Source organism: Budorcas taxicolor, chromosome 19 (genome assembly GCF_023091745.1).
Source record: "Budorcas taxicolor isolate Tak-1 chromosome 19, Takin1.1, whole genome shotgun sequence".
NCBI classification, from domain to species: Eukaryota; Metazoa; Chordata; class Mammalia; order Artiodactyla; family Bovidae; genus Budorcas; species Budorcas taxicolor.
The window spans coordinates 4424330-4444366 of record NC_068928.1 but is presented as its reverse complement, the minus strand read 5'-3'; positions in this window follow the sequence as shown (position 1 = coordinate 4444366).

Genomic DNA, 20037 nt, shown 5'->3' with positions numbered 1-20037 from the left:
ATCTTGCATGCTGCATAGTAGCTAAGCCCACACACTGCAGCTACTGAGCCTGCAGACACCAAAACCCACATGCTGCAATTGGAGAGTCCGTGCACCCCAACAGAAGATCCTGCATGATGCAACAAAGCTCCCATGGGCCACAACTTAGACCTGACACAGCCAAGTATATATATATATATATACATACACATATATTTTAACCTGATTCTTTAAAGAATCAACAGATATCCCTAAGGCAGCCTGTGGCTTAGCTGGTGTGCTACTTATATACCACATGAACTTTCCTTAATTTTCTGAAAGTGTAGCTTTGCATTTGAGTGGAGGCTACCAGAATTTCTGTGTATTTGTACCAGTACAGTTTTCTAGAACATAAAATTTTTCTAAAATATAAAATAGCTTAAATTTTCAGAAATCATCCAGTCTGATATATATTACAGTCTCTATGTTCCATATTGCCTTGCATAATGTACTTCTAGTATTTCATTCTTTGTATTTATTGTGATTTAATTTGTGTTGTTTTCTCACCTATTACTCTGTGAACTAATTCAGATGATGAAATTCAAAATTTGTTTACATAAGTTTATTAATGTTTTCAGTGAAGAAGATAGGCAAGCTATGCAAACTATATTTTCCTACAAGCCCTAACTAAAGGACAGCCAGGGACCCCCAGGGAAGGGATGACAGAGGATATGGTAGGTGTGAGTACAGGTCCACATTGAACCTATTGCCTCCATTTTTCTATCCAGCTCCTGTGATAGTGTGCACGCCAGTTCTGGAAACTGCTGTGTTCAATGAGATTAAAGTACACAGTAGAATTGGGAAAGGGTAACAGAAGGTGTGTATTTCCTGGTAAAGTTTATTTCTGCCTGACTTGTTCAGCTCTTCCTTGGTCCTGTTCCCCCAATCAATTCTGTTCATTTACTCTCTGTAAGCCTGGTGGCAAGAACTGTGAAAAGATATGAAAACCAACCGTCTGCATCCAACCGAATAATGAAACAATATCTGCTCTGGCAGGATAACTAGAATTTGTGAGTTTTTTCAAAAGTCAGGCCTGGAAATTGTCAGTGACTATATTAGAAGACATAAGTTAATTACCCCGGGAAGTGTTGTGTACTCTTTGGTGTCTAATAAAACTTTTGTATTCTTATTTTTTTTGAATTATTTAAAATTTAAGCTTTTAAACACTAAGTTGATTTATCAGTCTTACTCAGTTTTAGCAGTTGATTTTATGTGACTGCCATTGACTAGCAAGAGACATAATTTGATTGACATGAAAAGGAGAGAATTTTTGAGTACTTGGTGTGTGCCTATATTCTCCTAAGCATTTTACATTCTTTACCTTAATACCTCCACAACTTTGTCAGTAGCTATGTCTCTACACGTTGGGGAAAGTAACAATATGATTTATTAAGAAACTTTCTAAGATCCCACATCTTATACCGAGATGTTTTATTCCTGAGTTGATACTTGTATTACTCTATTATGCAGATTTCCATCTAGTGGCTTATGAAATCTCTTTTGCCTGAACTGAGACAATTCTTAATGATTTTCCTGATCAGTTATGTACAACCACGTGTAAAATTGTAGCCCTTAAAATCTGTCATTATTTTTTTTCCTTTTTGCTTCCCCACATTGTCCATTCTTTCCTCTTCTGTCAGGTCTCCTCACCTCCACCCTTAGAAAACTCATAGTAATAGCTTAATAATTATCTTTACAAATTTTTGTTCATAGTCCTATGATAACATGCAAATATTAATTATTCATACACAGACAAATAGGTTATTATTTTCCTTCAATATGAGACTACATGCAAAAGTTCTGAACTCAGCTTTTTAATCACTTAAGACTACCTTATAGAAATTCATTTGAGTCAAAGTTACAATCCTCATTTGTCTTTTTATCTGCATTGTATTTCATGATATGGACATAACAAAGTTTTTCAATCATTCCCACTCTGACGTGTACCCTGATAAAGTATGTGTATATTTACATTTGAATAATAGTGCCTTTATTTTTGTAGACATAATCCTTGAAGTGGGATTGACAGCTCAAATGGCATGTTTATTTTTAATTTTAATAGATGTTGCCTGATTGCTTTCCGGAAAAACTGAACAGTTTCTTTTTTTCTCCTTTGTACCATGAGGGCATCCTTTACCAGCATCCTCTCCAACAACGTGTTATTGCCCTTTTTTAAGGTGTGGCTATTTCATGACAGTAAAGTGATATCTTAATTTAATTTCATTTCCCCAACTATCAGTGAGTTCAAATATATATATATATATATATACCTTGACCTCAAGGTTTGCTTTTGAGGCATTTGTTTTCTCACATCTCTTGCTCAGGCTTCCCTGGTGGCTCAGTGGTAAAGAACCTGCCTGAAATGCAGGAGATGCTGGTTCAGTCTCTGGGTTGGGAAGACTCCCTGGAGAAGGGCATGGCAATTCATTCCAGCATTGTTGCCTGGAGAATCTATGGATAGAGGAGCCTGGCGGGGTACAGTCCATAGGGTCATGAAGAATCAGGCAAAACTGAAGTCACGGAGCACACATGCACACATATCTCTTGCTCACATTTATTGTTATTTGCTTTTCTTCAGTCAATATTTAAGAGTTTTGTATTTTACTAAAGAAAAATTATGAATGTCAAAAGTTTGGTATGTCAAAATGTGTACATAGAGATAATTCAGCCTATTCAGCCTAAATCTTTGTAGAAGAGCTTTATGCAGAACAAGAAGAAGTAGCATTAGGTCTGAATGCATAATGATTCATTAAATGTTATGGCTTTGTTCTCAGGCTCTAAAAACAGCCTACATTCATTCTCCTCTGTGGTTGGTGTTTAGGTCTTGTTTTTTAAGTATACATTATGGGAAATTATTTTACTTTTGCAAAATTCTTTCTTAAAGATAGCAAATCCTTTTCTGTTAAATATTTTTTATAGCTGGTAGCTCAAGATGAGGGTTCCTTTCCTGCTTCGTCGGGAGAGGATTGCCGGCGTTCCCGTCGCATCTCAGGAGGAGGCGCTCTCAACAGGAAAGTCGAGAGGAACTCAAGGGGTCGTGCCACCATTCCCAAAGTGCCCCAAATGTCTCAGTCCACTCCAGAGGAACCTGATTTCCCTGCACTGCCTCGACTTTCACGCTGAGTATCGACTCACACCACGGTGGCACATGTGACAGCCCTGTGGGAAAGCCTCAAGGGAAAGCCACAGATTCTTGAGAGTCCTTTGGACTGCAAGAAGATCAAACAGTCAATCCTAAAGCTGTCGCTGAAGTTGAAGCTCCATTTTGGCCGCTTATGCAAAGAGCTGGCTCATTGGAAAAGACCCTGATGCTGGGAAAACGAAGGGCAAAATGTGAAGAGGATGGCAGAGGATAAGATGGTTGTATGGCATCACTGATACAATGAACATGAACTTGGGCAAGCTCTGGGAAATGGTGAGGGACAAAGAGGCCTGGCATGCTGCAGCCTATTGAGTCGTAAAGAGTCAGACATGACTTAGCAACTGAGCAACAACAAATTGACATTAACACTGTATTACTTTCAGATGCACAACTTAATGATTCAGTATTTCTATATATTAAGAAAGGATCACCACAGTAAGTTTAGTTACTTACTAATTACATCCATCACTGCACATAGTTATAATCTTTTTTCTTGAGATAAGAAATATTAAGACCTCCGTTAAAAACTTTCAAATTTTTGATATATCCTGACATCTGTTAAGGCAAGTCCCTCTTTATTATTTTCACTGTCTTTTTTTTTCCTTACTCTTAAATATTTTTTCTTCCATATGAACTTTAGATATATTCATGAAATTCAACTTAAACATCTCTTAGCATTCCAATTGGAACTGCATTAATGTGCTGTTAATTTAGGGAGAATAGGCTTATGATAGCAAATTCTTTCTTAAATAGCATGATAAATGTTTCCATTTATTCAGCTATAATTTTATATTCCACAACAAAATTTTACTGTTTTTCTCATTTATTTCATGTTTCTTTCTTGTTTCATTTGTATTTTAAAGTTTTCAGTGTATACTGAATGAAACATGTTTCCCATTTTCAATTTTAGATTTAAATTTACATTAGTTCTGATACACATGTTTCTATGGTGAATTTATGGATGCAATACATTTTTTCCTTTGTGAAACATATGAAAGGATACAAACACAAACCAAAGTGTACTTTTGCTTTTAAATGTTAGATAAGATATTTTTTAAAGTATATTTTTATTTTCCCACTAAGGGCAAACAGTAAAATTTTAATTTACTTATGTAAGTGTGACAACTTTCATGATCTATCTCACAAACTTTTTTGTATATTCACATAGACATGCAGAAATACATATAAACACACCTCTATTTTACTGTAGCTTTTAATAAATATTTCAAAGTAGTAGTCTAATTTGAAATTTTCAATAATATAGAGAACACTATAAATAAAATCCTCTAACATGCAATGCCAAATATTTCTCTAGGATAGTTTCAAGAAATAGAATTCCTAGGTTAAAAGGAATGCGGTAGTGTTAATGGCTAAGTCATTGCATGATTCCTGCATGTAAGGGAGAGGTTGCTAGTGCCCTTGCCCATGCCCATCTCCTTTCCATCCTAGTTTCTAACAAGATGATGTTCCCCAGACTCCTTGTGCATACATGGAGTCATGGCCAGTGGACCGTGAGCAAGCAGTTTGTGTCATTCTGATCAGTGAATATCTTTTTGACTCTCCATGTCAAAGACCCTGAAAGAAAAGTGTGGACATAGTGAAGACAGTTCCCAATGGTTTAGTGGTAAAGAACCTACCTGCCAATGAAGGAGACAGAGGAGATGCAGGTTCAATCCCTAGGTTGGGAAGATCCCTTGGAAAAGGAAATGGCAACCCACTCTAGTATTCTTTCCTGAAAAATCCCATGGACAGAAGAGCCTGGTGGGCCACAGTGTGTGGGGTCACAAAGAGTTGGACATGACTGGAGCCATTGAGTGTAGACATGAGCACAAGTGAAGCCAGGAGGTGCTGGACTCACCTTTTGGCAGGAGAACCATACTTCTGAGAAATTCTGGACCACAGGAGATTTTGCAATGAGAGTAGACATAACTTGCTCAAGTTTACCAAATGTGTAAGCTGACATGCCATGATTCAAACCCAAGCAGTTTTGCCCCGAACCCATCCTGTCAATTTCTACATCATATTATGTTTTTAATTAATGTTTAGAATATCCTTTAGAAGTCTTACCCTAAACTGTAGCCCTACCACTATTTAGAGTGTTCAGTTTTCCACACAAACTCTGAAAACAGGTATTATTACTAACTTTAAGAATCTAAGAAGTGAGATGTCCAGGGCATTTCCTGAATGATGATCTTGAGCTAAGATTAACATTTGATATAGAAGGAATTCAAAGAGAGTTACCAAGTTCATGTCAATCTCAGACAATACATGAATTTTTCAGTTCTAGAGTGTCTGTTTGATGATCATAGATCCCAGTTTTTTGGTGAAGTTTCTCACCATGACCTCCATGCTTCTAAATATATAAATCACAATTATTTTACTATCTGTGTCTAAAAACTCTGACTTATGTGTTACCCATAAATCTCCTTCTATTTTCTCTAGTCCTTTATCATAATATGCTTGAATTTATCTTATTGAATGGACATATTGTGTACAACAATATTTTAAGAGTCTGAATTAGCTGTTAGTTTCTTTGCCAATTAAAGCAAAATTAAAGCAAAAGCAAATTAGTTTCCAAACTAAAATCCTGAGATAATTATCATAGTCTCTCTTTCTTGGTATATCATAGCTCTAATTTCTTTTTAATTTCTTTAGCACCATGAGACTGCCAAAGGTTCACTTAGGTCTTCCCTCTCTACACTGCCAATTTCCCTTGAATTTTTCTCTGTCCTCATTACTTACCTATGAATCATGAATATCTTGCCAAGAAAATCAGCTCAGATTGCTTAGCTCACATCTCTACTCTTTTTTTTCTCCATGGAATTTTAGCTTTTAAGTTTTTGCTGTTATTAGCCTTGAAAACCAGTCTTTATATAGACCCAATGGAATTGCCAAAAGTTCTGCACATAATCTCAACTTCAAAGTCTCTTTTGGTTGATTTTCCAGCCTCTCTCAAATCAGGAACTGGTGAATGCTTAAAGTGAAAAGGCCATGGAATGTCAGGTTACCACAATGAGTTTCCCATTCATCCATGATTTTGTTCCCTCAAATGCTGGCTATTTTGCTAGCTCCATGAAATCATCAAAAGATTTTCTTGTTTCATTTTTTAAAACCCAGATAGTTTAATTATTCTTTGTGGAAGATTTCTTCTGCTATAAGCTATTTTACCATTATCAGAAATGAAACTCCTGTTTATTCATTAACCTTTAAAACAAAATTTCCAATTAATCTTGTGAACCAGGTTTCTGTGTTCAGAACGAATGGTTTGGAGTATTGTTAACTTCCTTTTCTATAAATCAAAGGTTAGATTTGGAGATCTGGCTCAAAATTTTTACAGGTCAGTTTCAGATGGAAGGAAGAAGAAGAAATTCAGGCCGTTTTCCAGCCAATTGGTGTGGGGAAAGAAAGATTTAGAGACAGGGAAGCAGAAGTCACAGAAATTTCTCCCAATTTCTCCTCTTATCTTAGAGAAGCACTGATAGCAAGGGACTCTTGTTCACTTTCCATTTAAGGCTCAGAGTAAAGGGCACCTTGCAAATGGCTTTGGCACTGCAAAGTTAACTTGGTAGTGCTTTCAGAGAGAGAGTAATCCTGAGGTTCTTGCTTTCCTGGCAGCCTCCTGCTTCTCTGTATCCTAAATGGGACGCCAAAGTTGCCAAGAACTTTCCAGAAAGGTATTGTATTCATGGCAAAATACTATGTCATAAAAGCTGAAGAACATATTTCTCCAGGCAGAAAAATTGAAAGTCAAAGTAAGACCTCATATAGATCCATAGTACCCAAAGTGCCAGGGTCAAGAGAGGTTAGCCAGGGATCCACTGCAAAAATGGTTTGATGCATCAGAACAGATAAATAATAATTTCTACCATAGACTTTATCTCATAATAGTATTGGGAGAAACAGAAACCATGTGGATGAGGGACAGTGCCTCAGAGATAAGAGGATATCAAACTCAAACACTGGCCCAAGCCAGAAAATCTCTCCTTCCAATAATGCAAAAAGGGCTAACCAAGAGTCAGGCAAGTGGGCCTTAGGAAGCATCACTATGAACAAAGCTAGTGGAGGTGATGGGATTCCAGCTAAACTGTTTCAAATCCTACAAGATGATGCTGTGAAAGTGCTGCACTCAATATGCCAGCAAATTTGGAAAACTCAGCAGTGGCCACAGGACTGGAAAAGGTCAGTTTTCATTCCAGTCCCAAAGAAAAGTGAAAGTGAATGTGAAGTAGCTCAGTCGTGTCCGACTCTTTGCGACCCTGTGGACTGTAGCCCACCAGGCTCGTATGTCCATGGGACCCTCCAGGCAAGAATACTGGAGTGGGTTGCCATTTCCTTCTCCAGGGGATCTTCCCGACCCAGGGATCGAACCCAGGTCTCCTGCATTACAGGCAGATGTTTTAACCTCTGAGCCACCAGGGAATCCCAATCCCTAAGAAAGGAGATGCCAAAGAATGCTCAAACTGCTGTACAATTATGCTCATTTCACTTGGTAGCAACCTAATGGTCAAAGTTCTTCAAATTAGGTTTCAACAATATGTGAATTGACCGGGAACTATAGTTAATATCTTGTAATAACCTATAATGGAAAATAATTGAAGAAGATGTGTATAAATGTAATCTAATCACACAAACAAAAAAGAATTCTACTTTTTTGAAATTTAGTGATGTTTATCGTTTTGCCAGTATTTCTAAATGTCCTGTGGACACCTGACAACATATGAGGTACAACATTTTAAATATATTTGTGTAGGATATGACTAATATAAATTAATTAAATGTAAATCTATTTCCTTTAAATTATTAATGACATCATTCAAGATGTTCCTATTCTTATTTTTTCTGCACTTGACAAAATATTCTCAGAGAAATGTTAATATGTGTCACCATGATTATATATTTTTTCTTTTCCCTTATATTTCTTCTGATATGTGCTTTATGTATCTTTGTTCCTTTGTTGTTAAGATGCCCATTTTCTTTGTGAATTGTACCTTTTATCATTAAAAATATTCATCAAGGAAGGGAATTCCAGAAAAACATCTACTTCTGCCTCATTGACTACACTAAAGCCTTGGACTATGTGGATCACAACAAAGTGTAAAATTCTTAAAGAGATGGGAATACCAGATCACCTTAACTCCATCCTGAGAAACCTGATACAGGTCAAGAAGCAACAGTTAGAACCTGGTTCAAAACTGGGAAAAGAGTACATCGAGACTTTATATTGTCACCCAGCTTATTTAACTTATTTGCAGGGTTAGTTAGTTAGTTAGTTAGTTCATTCAGTCACTCAGTCGTGTCCAATTCTTTGCGACCCCATGAATCACAGCACGCAGGGTACATCATGTGAAATGCCTGGCTGGATGAAGCACAAGCTTCAAGATTGCTGGGAGAAATATCAACCTCAGATATGCAGATGACACCACCTTTATGGCAGAAAGCAAAGAGGAATTAAAGCGCCTCTTGATGAAGGTAAAAGAGGAGAGTGAAAAAGCTGAACTCAGCTTAAACTCAACATTTAATAAATGAAGATCATGGCATCCAGTTCCATCACTTCATGGCAAACAAATGAGGAAACAATGGAAACAGTGACAGACTTTATTTTCTTGGGTTCCAAAATCACTGCAGATGGTGACCACAGTCATGAAATCAAAAAACACTGAAGAAATGCTCTGAGAAACCTAGATGGCATATTAAAAAGCAGAGCCATCACTTTGCCAACAAAGGTCCACATAGTCCAAGCTTTAGCTTTTCCAATAATCATGTATGGATGTGAGAGTTGGACTACAAAGAAAGCTAAATGCCGAAGAATAGATGCTTTTGAACAATGGTGCTGGAAAAGGCTCTTGAATGTCTCTTGGACAGCAAGGAGTTCAAAGAAGTCAGTCCTAAAGAAAATCAGTCCTGAATATTCATTGGAACAACTGATGCTGAAGCTGAAGCTCCAGTACTTTGGCCACCTAATGGAAACAGCCGACTCATTGGAAAAGACCCTGATTCTAGGAAAGATTGAGGACGGGAGGAGAAGGGGGTGACGGAGGAGGAAATGGTTGCATGACATCATGAACTCAATGGACAAGAATTTGAGCAAACTCTGGGAGATAGTGAAGGACAGGGAAGCCTGGTGTGGTACAGTCCACGGGATCTCAAAGAGTCAGACCTGACTTAGCGACTGAGCATAATAAAAGATTCTACCACATATAATAAATAGAGAAAGAAGCAAAGGGACAGGGAATTCCTAGGAGATACAAGCATCATTATCCAAAGAATAGCTTGAGTTTTACCTGAAGCAATTGTTTCAGTTACCACTACAGGCTATGTTTTAAATTATGCTAGACATTTAATTTAAAGTCATACCTACTGATGGGCACACAAGAGAAAAGGTGAGAAAATTCTCTGTACACTGGAATGATACATCCACAGAATGATTGCATAAATGAATGAATGAAACCAAATATTCTCATTAAATCAAACAAAGCAAAACTAAGACTATGGCAGACAGAAATAGAAGGCAGAAAAATATTTTTAAGGTTTGTGTGGCCTTTCTTCAGATTAGTTTTAGGATCAAACTCATCTTTGAAATTTTCTCTTATCACACAGTTAAGTCTCAGGCTTCTCTACTCTTTAGCTTCTTAATCTAGGTGAACTGGAAGTCTATACTAGTGGGGTGCAATACATATTGCACATTGAAAACAATGAACTTCCTTATTTTGAGGCAGCTTCCTTGTGATTAACCTCATTAGGTTATAGCAGAAAATGTTTCCTGAGGCTGTTATTAATAAGCAGATTCTTATGAGATCTTTCTGGTGTATATTTAGAAATCACTATCTACTGCTTATGCTATGTCCCTGTTAGATATTTTGAAATGTTACATTGCTCCCCATGTTTAAATAAAGTCCTTTCTCTAGAGGAGGCAAACACTGAAATAATGAAAATAGAAACCTTCTCCTACTCCCAATGAAATGCTGTAACAATGCTTCTAATTATTGTCAGGAGGTCAGAAGTTTCTGTGTTATGAATCTGCCTTGTACTTTCTGTGTGGGCTGACCGGCCATCAAAAAATGCTGCAATAACTGATTCCACTTGGCTCAGAAAGCCACAGCAGCAAGAATCAGCATGAGACAAGGCAGAAACAAAGTAGGTCAGAGCCTCCTTTGAAGACCTGTGCATTCTGCAGCATGCCTAACCATGTCTCTCATAGGCGTCTTCAGCTCTGTAGGCAGAAATCTCCTGCTGGGACTTAGCATATTGCTTAATAAGTGCAATTTGAAGTTGTTTTCCTTAGAATAGTTTTGAAGGTTTTATTTTCTTCCCCCAAAAATACTATATATATTTTTAAATATCAGGTAATTAGATCTCTGCATTAATCGTTTAGGGTTTGGGGAGCTTGATGTTTTTCTTTTGACTTTAAAAAATCAACTACAAAGACAGAGGATTTGAAAAGGAGAATGCAATTGCAAAGCCCCTCATCAGAATCAGTCCATTAGGACTGTATAGTCATACAGCCTAGGAAAAATGTCATTTAAGTGAAAGAATCAGACTAGCTAAAAATGCTGATAGAAAATCAATGCTGTAAGTTGTATCATCATGACCAGTTATAGTGAGAGAGCATAGCAATTCTAGGAAAATACAAACATATATAATTGTAACAATACAACAGTTCTAACGGTTGCATGATCTTTTTCAAAGTGACACTGACTGCAGGAGAGCACACGTTTATGTGGCAGAAATTCTAACAAAGTAATCCAAGTACACGTATCAGTCACCTTTTGTTCTGTAGCTTAGATGTCATTATCTTGCATTTTTGTGAGATTTGATTCCTAGAAATCTGTGCTTACCCTATAGTGACTGGGATGCTGAAATAAGCACTTGGTTAAATTACATTAAGGCACTCACATTGAAAGCAACAGTGAACAATGAGAAATCCTTCTCTTTCTTTTTCCTCCTTTCTTTTGATTTCCTTCCTTTCCATGTTTCTCCTATATTTTGAATAGATAAAGCATTCAATGCTTAAAAATTCAAGACATGGTGATGTCATGGAAGATGGCAGAATAGGAAGCTCCTACAACTGGTCTACCCACTAAAATAATTATTGAGTTGGCAAAAACTATCAAAATCAATTATTCCAGAATTCTGGTGTTGAGTCAAATGCCTGCAGCAGACAGGGCAGTGCCTGGTAAAGGAAATGGCTGGCTAAATTTGGGTGAATTTTGGTATTTCATTGGTATTTTATACAGTGACTATTGCAAGTAGTGACCCTAGGGACTGCAGCACGTCAGATTTCTCTGTCCAGGGAAACCTGGTGTGCTGCAGTCCATGGAGTCGCAAAGAGCTGGACATGACTGAACAATTAAAAAACAACAACAAAACCAACAGATAGTTGTGAGACTGGTGGTACACATCTCTGGAGCAGGGCAGGACATGACAGTTATTTGAACTCTTGTAGACAGAAGCAGCTGCTCAACACTGTTATTTGAGGGTATTTAGATATAGAAAATCTGTTTTTGTTTTTTTTTTTTTTTTTTTTAACTGGCATTTAAGAAAATTTCTGTAAGGTCATTGGCTGGCTGTGGAGATAACAGAACATAGATCTCAGTGGTCACTCATGGCAAGGAATATAGCCTTTGCAAAATAGTTTGAAAGAATCAATAAATAAAAGAATGGCTCGAGTCTTCATTAAGAAATAATAACAGTTTCCAGAGAGGGAGAATAATTTCATGTTCAGATACCACATTATAAATTTTAAATGTCTAGTGATCAACAAAAATTTACAAAGGATACAAGGAAACATGAAAGCATGACCCACTCACAGACAAAAAAGAAACAAACTGATAAAACCATCACTGAAGAAACACAGACATTGAATTTAAGACAAATACTTAAAGTTACTGTCTGAGGTATACTTCAGTTCAGTTCAGTTCAGTTCAGTCGCTCAGTTGTGTCCGACTCTTTGCGACCCCATGAATTGCAGCACGCCAGGTCTCCCTGTCCATCACCAACTCCCGGAGATCACTCAGACTCATGTTCATTGAGTCAGTGATGCCATCCAGCTATCTCATCCTCTGTCGTCCCCTTCTCCTCCTGCCCCCAATCCCTCCCAGCATCAGAGTCTTTTCCAATGAGTCAACTCTTTGCATGAGGTGACCAAAGTACTGGAGTTGCAGCTTTAGCATCATTTCTTCCAAAGAAATCCCAGGGCTGATCTCCTTCAGAATGGATTGGTTGGATCTCCTTGCAGTCTAAGGGACTCTCAAGAGTCTTCTCCAACACCACAGTTCAAAAGCATCAATTCTTCGGCACTCAGCCTTCTTCACAGTCCAACTCTCACATCCATACATGACCACTGGAAAAACCATAGCCTTGACTAGATGGACCTTTGTTGGCAAACTAATATCTCTGCTTTTCAATATGCTATCCAGGTTGGTCATAACTTTTTTCCCAAAGAGTAAGCATCTTTTAATTTCATGGCTCAAGTCACCATCTGCAGTGATGTTGGAGCCCCCAAAAATAAAGTTTGACACGGTTTCCACTGCTTCCCCATCTATTTGCCATTAATTAATGGGACCAGATGCCATGATCTTTGTTTTCTGAATGTTGAGCTTTAAGCCAACTTTTTCACTCTCCTCTTTCACTTTCATCAAGAGGCTTTTTAGTTCCTCTTCACTTTCTGCCATAAGGGTGAAGTCATCTACATATTGGAGGTTATTGATATTTCTCCCTATAATCTTAAACCCAGCATGTTCTTCTTCCAGTCCAGCGTTTCTCTTGATGGACTCTGCATATAAGTTAAATAAGCAGGGTGACAATATACAGCCTTGACGTACTCCTTTTCCTATTTGGAACCAGTCTGCTATTCCATCTCCAGTTCTAACTGCTGCTTCCTGACCTGCATAGAGGTTTCTCAAGAGGCAGGTCAGGTGGTCTGGTATTCTCATCTCTTTCAAAATTGTTTATTGTTTATAGTTTATTGTGATCCACACAGTCAAAGATTTTGGCATAATCAATAAAGCAGAAATATATGTTTTTCTGGAACTCTCTTACTTTTTCCATGATCCAGCGGATGTTGGCAATTTGATTTCTACATCGTCTGCCTTTTCTAAAACCAGCTTGAACATCTAGGAGTTCACGGTTCGCATATTACTGAATCCTGGCTTGGAGAATTTTAAGCATTACTTTAGTAGGACTGGAAGAAACACAAGCTGGAATCAAGATTGACGGGAGAAATATCAATGACCTCAGATATGCAGATGACACCACCCTTATGGCAGAAAGTGAAGAGGAACTAAAAAGCCTCTTGATGAAAGTGAAAGAGAAGAGTGAAAAAGTTGGCTTAAAGCTCAACATTCAGAAAACTAAGATCATGGAATCTGGTCCCATCACTTCGTGGGAAATAGATGGGGAAACAGTGGAAACAGTGTCAGACTTTATATTTTTGGGCTCCAAAATCACTGCAGATGGTGATTGCAGCGATGAAATTAAAAGACGCTTACTCCTTGGAAGAACAGTTATGGCTAACCTAGATAGCATTTTCAAAAACAGAGACATTACTATGTCAAGTAAGGTCCGTCTAGTCAAGGCTATGGTCTTTCCAGTGGTCATTTATGGATGTGAGAGTTGGACTGTGAAGAAGGCTGAGCACCGAAGAATTGATGCTTTTGAACTGTGGTGTTGGAGAAGACTCTTGAGAGTCTCTTGGACTGCAAGGAGATCCAACCAGTCCATTCTGAAGGAGATCAGCCCTAGGATTTGTTTGGAAGGAATGATGCTAAAGCTGAAATTCCAGTCCTTTGGCCACCTCATGCAAAGGGTTGACTCATTGGAAAAGACTTTGATGCTGGGAGGGATTAGGGGCAGAAGAAGAAGGGGATGACAGAGGATGAGATGGCTGGATGGCATCACTGACTCAATGGACGTGAGTCTGAGTGAACTCTGGGAGTTGGTGATGGACAGGGAGGCCAGGCGTGCTGCGATTCATGGGGTCACAAAGAGTCGGACACGACTGAGCAACTGAGCTGAACTTACTAGCATGTCAGATGAGTGTAATTGTGTGGTAGTTTGAGCATTCTTTAACATTGCCTTTCTTTGTGATTGGAGTGAAAAGTGACCTTTTTGAGGCCTGTGGCCACGTGTGAGTTTTCCAAATTTGCTGGCATATTGAGTGCAGCACTTTCACAGCATCATCTTTTAGGATTTGAAATAGCTCAACTGGAATTCCATCACCTCCACTAGCTTTGTTCATAATGATGCTTTCTAAGGCCCACTTGACTTCACATTCCAGGATGTCTGGCTCTAGATGAGTGATCACACCATCGTGGTTATCTTGGTCATGAAGATCTTTTTTGTACAATTCTTCTCTGTATTCTTGCCACCTCTTCTTAACATCTTTTGCTTCTGTTAGGTCCATACCATTTCTGTCCTTTATCGAGCCCATCTTTGCATGAAATGTTCCCTTGGTATCTCTAATTTTCTTGAAGAGATCTCTAGTCTTTCCCATTCTGTTGTTTTTCTCTATTTCTTTGCATTGATCACTGAGGAAGGCTTTCTTATCTCTCCTTGCTCTTCTTTGGAACTCTGTATTCAGATGCTTATATCTTTCCTTTTCTCCTTTGCTTTTCACTTCTTTTCTTTTCACAGCTATTTGTAAGGCCTCCTCAGACAGCCATTTTGCTTTTTTGCATTTCTTTTCCATGAGGATGGTCTTGATCCCTGTCTCCTTTACAATGTCATGAACCTCCATCCATAGTTCATCAGACACTCTGTCTATCAGATCTAGTCCCTTAAATCTATTTCTCACTTCCACTGTATAACCATAAGGGATTTGATTTAGGTCATACCTGAATGGTCTAGCAGTTTTCCCTACTTTCTTCAATTTAAGTCTGAATTTGGTAATAAGGAGCTCATGATCTGAGCCATAGTCAGCTCCTGGTCTTGTTTTTATTGACTGTATAAAGCTTCTCCATCTTTGGCTGCAAAGAATATAATCAGTCTGATTTCGGGATTGACCATCTGTTGATGTCCATGTGTAGAGTCTTCTCTTGTGTTGTTGGAAGAGGGTGTTTGCTATGACCAGTGCATTTTCTTGGCGAAACTGTTAGTCCTTGCCCTGCTTAATTCCATATTCCAAGGCCAAATTTGCCTGGTACTTCAGGTGTTTCTTGACTTCCTACTTTTGCATTCCAGTCCCCTGTCATGAAAAGGACATCTTTTTTGGGTGTTAGTTCTAAAAGGTCTTGTAGGTCTTCATAGAATTGTTCAACTTCAACTTCTTCAGCATTACTGGTTGGGGCATAGACTTGGATTACTGTGATATTGAATGGTTTGTCTTGGAAATGAACAGAGATCATTCTGTTGTTTTTGAGATTGCATCCAAGTACTGCATTTTGGACTCTTTTGTTGACCATGATGGCTCCTCCTTTTCTTCTAAGGGATTCCTGCCTGCGGTAGTAGATATAATGGTCATTTGAGTTAAATTCACCCATTCCAGTCCATTTTAGTTCACTGATTCGTAGAATGTTGACATTCACTCTTGCCATCTCCTGTTTGACCACCTCCGATTTGCCTTGATTCATGGACCTGACAGTCCAGGTTCCTATGCAATATTGCTCTTTATAGCATTGGACCTTGCTTCTTTCACCAGTCACATCCACAACTGGGTATTGTTTTTGCTTTGGCTCCATCCCTTCATTCTTTCTGGAGTTATTTCTCCACTGATCTCCGTTAGCACATTGGTCATATACTGACCTAGGGAGTTCCTCTTTCAATATTCTATCATTTTGCCTTTTCATACTGTTCATGGGGTTCTCAAAGCAAGAATACTGAAGTTGTTTGCTAGTCCCTTCTCCAGTGGACCACATTGTGTCAGACCTCTCCACCATGCCTGCCCATCTTGAGTGGCCCCATAAGGCATGGCTTAGTTTCATTTAGTTAGACAAGGCTGTGGTCCTAATGTGATTAGATTGACTAGTTTTCTGTGATTATGGTTTCATTGTGTCTTCCCTCTGATGCCCTCTTAAAACACCTACTGTCTTACTTGGATTTCTCTCACTTTGGGCGTGGGGTATCTCTTCACAGCTGCTCCAGCAAAGTGCAGCTGCTGCTCCTTACTTTGGATGATGGGTAAATCCTCACTGCTGCCCCTCCTGACCTGGAATGTGGGATAGCTCCTTAGGCCCTCTGGTGCCCACACAACAACCGTTCCTTGGTCAGGGGGGTTGCTTCTCCCGGTCCCTGCCCCTGGCCTCCGGCGCGGGGTAGCTCCTCCCGGGCACCACCCCTGACCTCAGACGTGGGGTACCTCCTCTCGGCTGCTCCTGCACTGTCACAGCCTGGCACTCTCAGCCACCGCCTTTGACCTCGGACGTGGGGTAGCTCCTCTTGGCCATGCTCTGTGAGTGGTTGCAGCCACCCGCACTCTGAAGTATGCTTAAAGAGCTAAAGAAAACCATGACCTAAGAACTGAAGAAAATCAGGAGAATGAGGTATGAATAAATAGGGACTATCAATAAAGAGATAGAAACTTAAAAGAAATTCTGGAGCTGAAAAGTACAATATCTGAAATAAAAGTTTATTAAGGGGTGTAATCCCCTTCATTGACCACAGTCTTGTTGTGCTGAAGGGACTTGCCTGTGCAGGGCCACCCAAGGCAGAAGGGTCAGAATGAAGAATTCTGAAAACATGTGGTCCATTGGAGGAGAAAATGGCAAACCATTCCAGTATTCTTGCTGGGAGAACCTCATGCAGAGTGTTAAAGGCAAAAACTTATGACACTGGAAGATGAGTCCCCAGGTTGGAAGGTGTCCAGTATGCTACTGGGGAAGAGCAGAGGATCCCTGGAAGAGGTCACAACAACCACTCCAGGATTTTTGCTGGAAAATCCCATGGACACAGGAGCCTGGTGGGCTACCGTCTGCTACAGTCCATAGGGTCATACAGTTTCAAACAAACTGAAGCAACTTAGTACACATGGATACAAGAGCAGATGGCAATTACTTACAGCTCCATAAAGAGCAGAATGGCTGGGCCAAAGTGGAAATGACAGTCAGCTATGGATGTGCCAGGTGGTGAAAGAAAAGCCTGATACTGTAAGGAACAATATTACATAGGAAACTGGAACATTGGTCCATGAATCAAGGTCTTAGAAATCAGTGAACTAAAATGGATGGGTGCTGGGAGCCAGCACGGGAGATGCCACCCATGACAAGGTCATGCAGAGAGGCCTGATGGGCAAGGCGAGTCAGGCTTCAGGAGTTCCCCCTGGGTTTTCCTGAACATTTACCCCAAAAAACCAGAGTCTGCCTGCTTTATTGTACTATGCTTTCCACTCTTCTGCCTCTAAAAGGAATTAACTTAGGGCTCCAGTTAACAGTCTCCTGCATATAAAAAGAATTTCTCAGCTTAAACCCCTTTGATGGCTTTCTAACTTATCTGACTGGTCTGCCCAACTTTACAATTGATGGATTGTTTACAGCCCCCAACCGTGAGAGGCACAAAGCTTAAAACATCTTAAAGATATAGAGCCTTTTGGAGCTAAGAATTAGTTTGGTGAAGAGTTTGTTGAGTTAATGTTTGCCACCAGGCCTACATATCCTTTATCTTTAAGGCACCTGGGAGGATATTAATCAATGTAATCAGGATGCAGAAATAGGAATATAGTAGTTTTGATGTTAGCAATGCTAGACTTTTGAGTTAATTAATTTTCTCTTTGTTATAAATCACTGTACTCCACTTTCTTGTTATAAAATGTTGTATCCTTGCTATGTAAGAATGCAACTTTATTTATTGCTTTCTGAGAGTGGCACCAGACTTTGGGAAGAACAACACTGTAAAGGCAAATAAGTCTTCTGGTTGACAAATCCTTATCAGAAAAGGGCTGTAAAATGTTATTTGGCCTTCTGGCCAGAATATGATGTAAATTACCTAAGACTTATGTATACAATTAGGTATGCAGAGAGAAAGCCTGGTCTCGATAAGAGTCAGGGCTGCTGACGCTGCACAATTTTGTATTATCCATAGATTTCTATGTGAAATCAAGAGTATATAAGGCCTTTCCAGACAATAGAGGATGGGCCAGCCACTGGAAAGACTGGTTTCTCCCGTGTCTTCTTTACTCTATTTTCTGGCTGAATTCCCATCTGGGGCGTGGAGGCTCGCCATGTCTACTTACTTGCCCCAGCTTCTAAGATCCATGAGAGAGGGAGCCCAAGGCGAGGCACCCTCCACTATTCAAACGGGTGCCAGTGGCCTAACGTAGATGGTGCATATCTCTTGTCCTGAGATTTTATTAGTTCTCCACGTAAACCAAGTTATTCAGCCTCTTTTCTCCACTAAATTTTCCTACTACACTATTCTTTCCTAATCTCTCTTTTATATTTCTAAATAAATAAGTTTTTCCTCACCACACCATCCCTGCTTCAAATTACCCTGGATCCACTGGGGCTGGACCCAAGCAGATGGGGATGGACTAGTTTAATTCAAATGACCATTATATCTACTACTGTGGGCAAGAATCCTTAGAAGAAATGGAGTAGCCCTCATAATCAATGAAGAGTCCAAAAAAAGAGTACTTGGGTACAATCTAAAAAATTACAGAATGATCTCAGTTCATTTCCTAGGCAAATCATTCAGTATTTCAGCAATCCAAGTCTATGCCCCAACCATTGATGCTGAAGAAGTGGAAGTTGATCAGTCCTATGAAGACCTACAAGACATTCTAGAAAAAAAAATCAAAAGATATCCTTTTAATCATAAGGGATTGGAAAGCAAAAGTAGGAGATCAAGAGATATCAAGAATAACAGGCAAATTTGGCCTCTGAGTACAAAATGAAGAGGGTAAAAGCTATCGGAGTTTTGTCAAGAGAACATGATGGTCACAGTAAACACTCCTTTCCAACAACCCAAGAGACAAATTTATGCATGGACATTGACCATACATGGTCAATACACAAATCAGACTGATTATGTTCTTTGCAGTCAAAGTTGAAGAAGCTCTATAAAGAAACAAGGCCTGGAGCTGACTGTAGCTCAGATCATGAGCTCCTTATTGTAAAATTCAGACTTTAATTAAAGACTAGGGAAAATCACTAGGCCATTCTGGTATGACATAAATCAAATTCCTTATGATTATATAGTGGAAGTCTTGAATAGTCAAGAGATTAGATCAGGAGATAGAGCACCTGAAGAACTATGGAGGAAACAGTGACCAAAACCCATCCAAAGAAAAAGAAATACAAGAAGGTAAAGTGGTTTTCTGAGGTGCCTTTTTAGTGGTAAGGAAAGAAGAGAAATGAAAGGCAAGGGAGAAGGGAAAGAAATACCCTACTGAATGAAGAGTTCCAAAGATAGCAAAGAAAGAAAAGAAGGCCTTCTTAAGTGAACAATGCAAAGAAATAGAGGAAAATACTAGAATAGGAAAGAGTAGAGATCTATTCAAGAAAATTGGAGAGATCAAAGGAACATTTCATGCAAGGATGGGTGTGATAAAGGACAAAATGAGTAAGGACCTAACAGAAGCAGAAGAGATTAAGAAGAGGTGACTAGAATACACAGAAGAACTATAGAATTATGCCACGATGCTGTGGTCACTCATCTAGAGCCAGACATCTTGGAGTGTGAAGTCATGGTGCCTTAGAAAGCATTGCTGCAAACAAAGCTAGTGGAGGAGATGGAATTCTGATTAAGCTATTGAAAATCCTAAAAAATGATGATGTTAAAGTTCTGCAGTCAATATGTTATCACTTTGGGAGAACTCAGCACTGGCCACAGGACTGGAAAATGTTGGTTTTCATTCCCATCCCAAAGAAGGGTAATGCCAAAGAATGTTTAAACTAGCATACAATTTCACAATACTAGCAAGGTTATGCTTAAAATTCTTCAAGCTAGGC